Source organism: Trachypithecus francoisi, unplaced genomic scaffold (genome assembly GCF_009764315.1).
Source record: "Trachypithecus francoisi isolate TF-2019V2 unplaced genomic scaffold, Tfra_2.0 Lachesis_group12, whole genome shotgun sequence".
NCBI lineage: Eukaryota > Metazoa > Chordata > Mammalia > Primates > Cercopithecidae > Trachypithecus > Trachypithecus francoisi.
In genome coordinates, this window is record NW_022681457.1 from 62,489,017 (window position 1) to 62,495,148 (window position 6,132).

At 57.3% G+C, this 6,132-nt stretch overlaps 1 long non-coding RNA gene across 1 annotated transcript; it reads left to right on the forward strand.

Annotated features, from left to right (window-relative positions):
* Positions 1-1,821: 1,821 nt before the first annotated feature.
* Positions 1,822-4,860, forward strand: LOC117092293. Its single transcript, XR_004440717.1, has 3 exons — positions 1,822-2,153; positions 3,850-3,977; positions 4,650-4,860. It is a non-coding gene; the product is annotated as an uncharacterized LOC117092293 (long non-coding RNA).
* Positions 4,861-6,132: the final 1,272 nt, after the last annotated feature.

Genomic DNA, 6,132 nt, shown 5'->3' on the forward strand with positions numbered 1-6,132 from the left:
GGGCAGGAGGCAGGATGTGGAGGGGCCTCTGGCAGAGCTGAGGTCCAGCTGGCCATGTTGGGGGAAGGACGACCCTGTACCCTGTCGTTCCCCTCACAGTGTGAGGCCCCAGGGAATAGCCTGCCCTGGCAGGGAAATGAGAAGCAGGAGCAGTCTCCTAGCTCTGGAGTATGCTGGGTGGGAGCAGACATGGGCGTCTGTGGGGATAGGGAGCAGCCCCCTCCTTGCCTAGGCAGTCACTGTCTGGGGGCCAGCACTTCCCACCCTTCCTCCCTCCCTCCCTCCCTCCCTCCTTCCTCTCTCTCTCTCTCTCTCTTTCCTTCCTTCCTTCCTTCCTTCCTTCCTTCCTTCCTTCCTTCCTTCCTTCCTTCTTTCTTTCTTTCTTTCTTTCTCTCTTTCTTTTTTTCTTTCTCTGAGTCTCACTCTGTCACCCAGGCTGCAGTGCAGTGGCACAATCTCGGTTCACTGCAACCTCCGCCTCCCAGGTTCAAGCAATTTTCCAGCCTCAGCCTCCCAAGTAGCTGGGATTACAGGCATGCGCCACCACATCCGGCTAATTTTTTGCCGTTTTAGTAGAGACGGGAGTTCTCCAAGTTGGCCAGGCTGGTCTCAAATTCCTGGTGATTCTCGAATTCCTGGAGATCCACCCGCCTTGGCCTCCCAAAGTGCTGGGATTACAGGCGTGAGGCACCACGCCCGGCACTTTCCACGCTCTCAATGTATCCACCACTGAGGTCCAGGCCAGAGTCTGCTGGTGCCCGCCTCCAGGAAGCCCACCTGGGCTGGACCAGAGGAGGGAGGAGCCTAAAGCAGCTGGCCTTCTTCCCCACCATGCACCGGGACCAGGGCTTGCCCTTACCACACTGATTAGGCTGGAATTCGGTGGGACAGGGTCAGGCTTCCCACTCCTGGAAGACCCCACCTGCCACCCAGCCTGCCTGGAGCTCAGGGCTGCCTTGGAAATGCTGGACTTTCTACCCCAGAGCCTAGGGCAAGGCCCAGCTTCTGATCACCCCTGGGCTGATGTTTGAGCAAGGCCCCTGAGAAAGAGTCCTCAGGTCTTACTGAGCCTAGCATTGTGGCTGTTGCTATAGCAGATGACCTGGGGCAACATCTCTGGAAGCTGGAGGACCGGCAGGTGGGGCAGCTACAAAGAGGGCTCCAGCGGTGTCAGCTCCCTGCGTGTGCGGTTCACTGTGGCTGTGTCCACCTGCTGCCTTCCTCTCTGGGCACCTCCACTGATATCTGGGAGGGGGCCACATTCAGGGGTTGTGAGCACTCAATTGAGGCAGTATGGGCAAGTGCCTGACCTGATGCTTGGCGCACACTGAACCCTCAATCAATGCAGCCGTCAGCCCTGTTCAGGCCGGCAGGGTTGTGAGGACTGGAGGATCCAGGTAATCTCTACAGACCAGGGCAAGGCCTACTGCTGGCCAAGGGGAAGGCTTGGGACTAAATCTCCGCCTTCCTGGCCCCCAGAGTTCACAAGGCACAAATGTGCACTTGCACGCACCACACGCACACACATACACACACACACACACACAAAACACACACACCTGGCTTGGCTCCCCATTACCCAGCCACCTGCTGGAAAACCAAGAGCTGTCTCTTGAAAAGGATGATTAAGAACTGGCCTTGACTACTCAGACTGAAACTCCAAACCCTCCTCTGGGGTACTCAGCTCTTCTGGAGCCTGTGGGCGAAAAGCTCTTACCATAGTGGAAAGAACATTCTGCCGAAACGGAAGTCTTCCTCAATTTAGCTGAGTCATTTTCTTGTGGTTAAGGAAGTCCGGGTTACCTCCGGCCCTTCCCCTGATGCCCATGGCCTAGCCAGCTTGGGGGACCCCAGTCCACACTCCCGCCCTGGCAGCGGGCATGCCCATCCCAGCAAGTCTGCAGGGCCCTTGATTGTAAGTCACCCCACTCACCCCGGGCTGTTTCTCACCGCTGTTTCCTGTGCTCAAGTGGGAGTCCAGACCCCCGAGAACCAGGATCCAGTGTCACTGATCACCAGGTCACCAGGGGCAGCTCCTACAGGCCTGGGGTCTGCCTGTGCCTCCTGTCGGGGATGGCGGCCCCTTGAGGACAGAGGCCTCCTGTGGATTGACAGTGTGCCCTGTGTCCCCAGCTCGGGCAGCTTAGCATGAGGTAGGTGTCAGGAGCCCAGTCTCCCAGCAGTCAGCAGCTCACAGATCCCCCAAGGAGCCGGTAGCTCGGGATGAGTTTCTAGTGGATGGGCAGTGGAGGGGCTGGGTGCCAAGCCCTGCTTAGCTCTCAGACCCAGTGGGGCTCATGGCAACCAGGGATGGAACCTCAGTTTCATTCTGGATCCCAGGAGCCTGGGCCTGCAGACCAAGGCACCTGGCCCAGGTGTGGCAGAGCCTTGCCCAGTCGGGGCTCTGGCTGGATGGAGGCTGGTGCTGGTGGGTGCCTCCCTCTGGCTGCAGGTGGCTGCCTCCTCCTCGGGAGACCTTTTGGAAGGTGCCAGACGCCGTTGCGGGGGAAGGCAGAGAGATGATGGGGTGGGCCACCTGAGTGCCGTGGGGAGAGCCTTGAAGGTGCCAAGTGGCGCCAGTTGCAGGTGGGGTGGGGAGGTCAGCTCAGTGGGCACTGGGTCCTCCCCATGCGGCCATGCCGTGTGCAGGGAACCAGAGACCCCCTGGACTGCGCCTTCTACCCCGGCCCTCTATCTGAGCCCTGGGCTACTGGGGAGGCAGCAGGAGCCTGGGCAGGCTGCTCATCTGGGCTCGGCCTTCTGTCAGCTGACAGGGGTCACGTGATGTCTGGGCTTGCCTGGGGCCTGAGAAATGGGGATGCGGGCAGTCATGGTCAGGGCTGTTGGGGAAATTCAAGGAATGGAAGAGTCAGAGGGAGTCAGGAGGCCACGTCTCAGAGTGTGTGCAGGGGCATCGAAAACCCTGCTGGATTTGGGGGATCAAAGGACTGCCACGCGTCACTTGTGGGGTCTCGGGTGGTGGGGGTCAGGGCTGCTCTTTGCTGGGAAGGGCAGTGGCTAGCAAGGTCTGGGACTCAGTGAATGAGGCCGCGCTTGTCGCCACTCTTGTCCTAGTGCTTGGAGAGCCGCCAGGCGGACCTTACCTGCGTCTCTGGAAGCAATCTGAAGAGACTACTGGGCACTGGAGGGGTCCGCGTGGGACCCGGAAGCCAAAGGATCAGGTTCACCGAAGCCTGGACTTCCCTGGCGGGCCCCCAGCCCCTCTCAGTGGCCAGCAGGCATCCCCAGCTGGGCCCTGCGGGCTGTGCTGCCCGGCGACTCCAGAGTCCTCCCACGCCCACTTGGATGGGGTCCTCCCAGGGCTCTGGCAGCCAAGGTTTGGGAAATTAGGTGAGGGGGGCCTGGGACGAGGGTGAGGAAAGGAACAATTTATGTCTAAAAGTCATCTTGAAATTTTCAACATATTTTTTTATTTTTCGAAACAAAAGCTCTAAATGTTGGGGCTGGGGGGTGGCGGTGGACCTAGCTTTGTGGGAAGTGAGTCAGATGGCCATAAAATGTGTTTTTCTGAGCTGAGGGGGATTATTTTACATCTTGTGGCATGGAGACGCCAGGAGGAAGCCCTCCTCCTGGTCCCTGGTGGGGCTGCCTGCTGCTGGACAAGGCTGGGCCTTAGCGCTGATCTCCCTTCTTGAGATGGAGGCTCCTGCCCTTCCGGGACCCCTCACCAGCCCTCTCCCTCCCTCACCTCACATCCCGTTCTTTTAGGCAAGAGTGAGGCTGCGAAGGTGGTGGCTTCATGGTGGGGCCTAGTACTGGCTGTGCCATGTAGGAGAATCTGGGTAAAGTATGCCTTGGGGACCCCCCAACCCCTCGTCTGATGGATAGGCTGATGGCAGGACCACCTCCCGGAGCAGCCAACAGCATGAAAAGAAAGATTTGAGAACGCACCTGCAGGCCGTCAGGGCTCGGCAAGTGGGTGCCCTGCCACCTTCAGAGAACATCCTTGAGTGCAGGTGAATGAATGAAGGGCAGAAGGGGCAACCAGGCTCTTTGGAGACCCTTCCTAAAGCCAGAGGGGCAGGCGTCCTCCCCTAACCTCTGCTGTTGCTGGCATCCTTTCCCCTGAGCCACCACTGCCCCGCTGTGGCCCCAGGGAAGAGGATGCCGAGTCCCCACCTCAGCGACCGGAGACCTCAGAGGGGCTAGGGTCAGGGACTCCAGATGCCCATTGGAACAGGACCTGGTGGCTTCAGAGGCCTCAAGGTACAGGTCCTGCCACCCAAGCCAGGGACTGGGTGGGACCCATAGGCAGGGCTCCACCTGGAGCCTTCTGTGCCCTCTGCCTCACTGGGGGCTGCTGTCCACTGCCATGCGTGTCCCCTGAAGCCCTGCCTTCCCTGGGCTGGAGTCACAGTCCCCATGAACAGCCTGGGGTCCAAGGGCCCACGCTGCCTGTGAAGAGAGACCCCTGGTAGTCTGAGGCTGGCAGAAATCGGGAAGAAATCTGCGGCCCAAAACACACTGGCTGATTCCAGAAACCCTTCACCCTTCTCTTGAAGTCACAGTAAAGGGGTCTCCCTGAGCCATCCCACTGACCATGGGCTCTGGTTCTTCCTGGGACAAAGGCCAGTCACAGTGGACACCCACTGTTTTACCTATCTCAGCATCCATTTATCTCCCTCCAGCCAACACATGAATTTTACTTGGAGAACCGACGCAGAACTGCAAAAAGTGGCTCACTGCTGTCTCCAGCTAAGGAGAGCTCTTGGCACTCAGTGAATACTTGGTGAATGAGGAAAAGGCGTGATGCTGTCACTCTCTTTCTCAAAACACTCAAATGCCTTCCTATTGCAGCTAAAATATATAAAATCTAGACTTTTTTGCTCTGCCCTGTAAGTAGAGTGACTGTGTCATTTGTTGAACAAGTAGGGGCATTTTTTTGCAGGTCAAAGGGAATGCCACCAATTAGGCTGGAGCAACAAGAGCAAGCCAGAATTATTCCAGGCAAAGTGGGATGCATGCCTTCCCCAACTCCAAGGCCACCAGGACGCTGGTCTCCCAGACTTCAGCCTCATTTTCTGCCCCTCCCTGTCATGGGCCTCACTGACCCTCCATCAGAACTATGCACTGTCTGTTTCTCTATCTGGAGAAGGCCTTTGAGTGGCTCGGTCTTTTCTGGCACCTCGGTTTCCACTGCTCACCACCTACCCAAAGAACTCTTTTCTGACACCCATCCTCACCCAGCAGCTTCTACCAATAGGCTGTGTTTCCCGTTCCTCATTGCACTGGACTTTATGCAGGCAGGCAGAGAGTGAGCGCGGAATTTCAGGGCACAGCTCCCAAGCTTCTGTCATCCTCCGAGTAGGTGTTTGTGTGCCCAGCACGTGTCTTCAAAGGGAAAGTGAAGGGAAGCCAGTGTCAGTGTAGGAGTAGGGTGGGAGGGGAGGAAAGACAAAGAAAGGCAACAAGAAATGAAACCTGAGTTGGAGAAGCCAAGTCACAGCTCTATTTACAGCCTCAAAACCAGTGAGTCCACTCCAGAAATCAGATGCACTTTGACCTCTTTTTTTTTTTTCTTTTGCACTCTTCTTGCCCAGGCTGGAGTGCAATGGAGCCATCTCAGCTCACTGCAAACTCCACCTCCAGAGTTCAAGCAATTCTCCTGCCTCAGCCTCCCAAGTAGCTGGGATTACAGGTGCCTGCCATCGCACCTGGCTAATTTTTGTATTTTTAGTAGAGATGGGGTTTCGCTATGTTGGTCAGGCTGGTCTCGAACTCCAGGCCTCAGGCGATCCACCCTCCTCGGCCTCCCAAAGTGCTGGGATTACAGGCGTGAGCCACCACACCCGGCCTGGGGCACCTCTTTTAAGACGTGTTTGGAAGCGGTGTTTGAATGCAGATTGCCAAGCCTCCCTCTTCCCTACCCCATGGCTGGAATTCCTGTAGACATATGCAGGGATTGTGCAGCCAGACAGGCCACCACATGCGTTCCTCGTTTTCCCGATTTACTCTGTCCTTGCTGCTATTGGGGCTCTGTAATATTGTCCCAGCTGTGTTTGTCACTTGGCTCTGGCTCTCCATGCACACCTGTGGGTGTCTGTTTGTAGAATGCAGAACAGCACCCCTTTGGCTGCCACGAGGGACTGGCACCCTCCAGGATCGCCAGAT